We start from the raw sequence: 3,851 nt of genomic DNA, 5'->3' as shown, positions 1-3,851 counted from the left end.
AGAGAGTAATTTAGCAGTTTATATCTATACTAACGCTATTGTGATTTTAGTAAAAGTAATGGGATTTAACATCGGACTATACATACTAATTATGTTACTTGGAAAAAAATGTATAATTATAATTATGCTCATGTCTGAAGTGCATAGACATGAATTGTTGATATGTTTTTTCTACATTACTAGCGTTTATCAAATAACAGATAAACGTGTTTAATGCCAGCGAATGCTTTATTTATAGTTTATAGGTAACAATAAGGATATGATACATGTAGGTACTAGGTATCTTTAATAGGCCGAAATACCAATCGAGCGCGCCCCACTTAGAATTATATTGGGTACCTTTAATAGGGTGAGATACCAATCGAGCGCGCCCCTCCTTTATTGGATTATAACTTCCGGTTAGACATTCGTCAAGGCACACAATTTATCAAAAGACATGGCACCAAAACCTAGGCGTTCTTCAGCAAGGGGCCCGGGCGTAAAACCCAGGAAGAGAGCATCGGCGTCGGCATCAGACGGTGTTAGTTTCGATGAAGCTACGTCTGTTGAAAAACGTCCAAGAAAATTGAGGGAAGTCAGCCCAATGTAAGGGCCCCCGAGAGGGGCAATAGGCCTAATGGCGTGAGTCAGGACAGACCTGGTGAGATAATTGATTTAGTGCAAATCCCGGGCACTTCACATGTACTGGGGGGTTCATCTCCGGTACCAAGTATTTTTGATCCTGTGGGTTATAATATTCCACCAAAAATAAAGGACAAAATCCGGAACACCGAGTTTTTGGACCTCGGTTTATTACTCGAATCTGCGCGGAAAATGGCGGCGGGCTTCGAGACATCGGGGGATTTAGTAATCAAGTATGGGAAATTTGTAATAAAAAAAAAAAAAGCCATCCAATATCGCTAAGCAGGTAACTAACATTCATGCTTGGACATCAGCCTTCCTCACATATACAAGTGTGATGATAGAAAAATACCCAGAAAAAAATGTCAAGAACTCGTAAAATATATGCATGACATCCGTTTGGCGGCAGTTAGATCAGGTCATTTAGGCTGGGTACAGTACGATGAGCAATACAGATTGCGCAAGTCCAAGAACCCCTATTCATTATGGGGTGTGATAGACACAGAGTTATGGCTCATGTATAATTCACCTAGCCAGATTAACATAACAGATTCAAACGTTGATCAGCTATCATCTCCCAAGCCCTCTAGTTCTAAATCTGCTGTCCCAAGTTCAGGGTGCTGTTATAATTTCAATAAGGGAAAACTGTAATGTAATTTTGGGTCCAAATGTCGCTATTGTCATGCATGTAGTACATGCGGGGATCACATCCTAGATTTAAGTGTATAAGCAATGACTTGACAACAATAATTGCACTAATACAGATGAAGAGTTAGGTAGCGCAAACAATCCACAACTTCCCAGCAATCTTTATAACTTGGTACTACTCCTATAATTTATGAAAAACTTTTAAAGTACTTGCAGGATTATCCGTTAACAGATGTCAGGGATAATATCGCAAAGGGATTTAAGGAGGGGTTCTCTCTGGAGTATAAGGTCCTCGTAGAGCACGCGAGGCAGGTAATTTAGCTAGCACCAAGCAGGCCCTAGAAATATTACAGGGCAAAATAAAGAAAGAGTTTGATGCTGGACGCAAAGCAGGTCCCTTTGCGTATCCCCCTCTGCCCACCTTACAGGTATCGCCAGTAGGTCTCATTCCCAAAAAGGACGGTGACTATAGAGTTATACATCATTTGTCGTATCCAGATCACAATTCCATAAATTATTTTATTCCACCAGAGTTATGTAGTGTGTCTTATACAAGCATAGATGATGCAGCTTTTATTAACTGGTTAGTTGTTAACAAAACTGGTAACAAAAACATTCTGCATTATTTAGATGATATTCTTTTTGTGGGAATGTCTGGAAACAATCAGAGTGAAAGCTTCTTTAGATATATTTGAGAATATTTCACATGAAATAGGGTTACAATTATCCCAAGAAAAAACTGTAGGACCTACAACTTTATATTTTCTGGGAGTTGAGTTTGATACAGTTGAATTAGTAATACGATTACCTCGGGACAAAATTGTTCAGTTATGTAAAGAGCTTGAGTATTTGTTAACAGTTAACAAATTGACCCTGCTTAAGCTTCAATCAGTACTGGGTATGCTAAACTTTGCATGTCGAGTTGTCGCCCCTGGCCGTGCATTTTGTCGTCGTCTTATTGATACTATTGCTGGTGTGGACAAGACACATCATAAGATTAGAGTTAGTGCCTCGATGAAGGCAGACATTAAAGTATGGTTGTCATTTTTGGAAAATTACAATTGTTTGACAGTAATTCCAGATAGATACTAGTACTGGAGCACCTCTGCTACAATGGAATTATATACAGACAGTGCAGGTGGTCAAGAAAAGGGCTTTGGTGTATACTTTCAGGGCAGAAGACATTCCTGGTAAATATAATGTTATAGCTGATTCCATTTCTCGTCAACAGTGGGCCAGGTTTCGCCGGTCAGCCCTCTTATAATATGTCGAGCATTTGGCCTGTCCCCTCAGAACATTCAGTACAATTTATATCTCATATGTCACTACAGGGATACTCAGCATCAACAATTTCCACTTATATGAGTGGAATATCCCATGAGCATAATCTGCGGGGTCAACAAGATTCAACACAATGCTTTATTATTAAGAAAATTATGGAGGGGGCACAGCGTGGTAACAAACACGTGGATGCGCTTCTCCCTATTACTTTACCCCTACTCAAAAAAAAAAAAAAAAAAAAACTGGTTACCTCCCTTTCATCAGTCTGTAGCTCTAAATATGAAGCACATATTTTTCTGCAGCATTGACTTTTCGAATTTCCGAGGGTTGCAGAATTTTCAGAATCCAGTATATGTAGCAATGGTAGTAATGCACGTCAACTGGGAATTTGAGATGTTACCATTGTAAATTCCCTTTCCTTTCCTTTAACAGTTTGTATCAGGGAATCAAAGACTGACCAACGAGGTCACTCTGCATTATTACATATCAACAGTTATCCTAACTCAGATATTTGCCACGTCTCACTTCTGAACAAATATATTTTTATTCGGCCAAATACAGTTAATCAGCAGTTATTTATACATAGGAATGGTCCATCAATTACTCGCTATCAGGTAGCTGCTGTTTTAAAGAAATCATTAACTTTTTCGCGCATCCCTGTGTCTCATTACAAAACTCACTCTTATTCGTATAGGGGCCGCTACTGAGGCAGCCACCAGGGAAATACAAGCATGGGGTCGATGGAAATAAAAGGTCTACTCAAAATACATAAGAACTCCAGTAGAGACAGTTTTAGCTAGGCATACAGCAGCTGGGAGTGAACCTGAATTTACCACATTGTGTGATTCCCCATGTAGAGTTAATTATAATAAAGTCGGTTATGGTTTTATTAGAGCGTTTTGATTTAAATTTGGATTATTGATATTATTGCAATTTCATGCTTTTCTAAAACATCATAAGATATTCTTTCAGGTGACTTATCCCCCATATGGGTCATAGGATCTTCGGTATGAAGGAGGCAGCTAAGAGACCGGGTGGTACAAACCTTAATCTTGACAGAAAGGGGTATGCTATTCATTGGATGACCCGTAGAGGCATTACCTGGTGTGAATTTGACCCTCTCATTGAGAACGAATTGGGAAAATCCCCGCCTCCAAAAATGATTCTGATTCAATTTGGGTCCAATTATGTAGTCAGCATTAAACTTAGGCAAAGAGTTGATAGAAACAATCAGGTGTTCACTTTTAAGGTTTGCTTTGATATCTCCCCTTACTACTATAATTTGGTCTGAAATACTACCC

The 3,851-nt window shown here is 39.1% G+C and overlaps 1 pseudogene; it reads left to right on the top strand.

Annotated features, from left to right (window-relative positions):
- Positions 1-436: 436 nt before the first annotated feature.
- LOC138329843 (uncharacterized) lies at positions 437-3,453 on the top strand (annotated as a pseudogene).
- The last annotated feature ends 398 nt before the right edge of the window (positions 3,454-3,851 follow it).

This window comes from Argopecten irradians, chromosome 8, assembly GCF_041381155.1.
Source record: "Argopecten irradians isolate NY chromosome 8, Ai_NY, whole genome shotgun sequence".
Taxonomy (NCBI): domain Eukaryota; kingdom Metazoa; phylum Mollusca; class Bivalvia; order Pectinida; family Pectinidae; genus Argopecten; species Argopecten irradians.
This window is presented reverse-complemented; position numbering and strand designations above follow the sequence as displayed.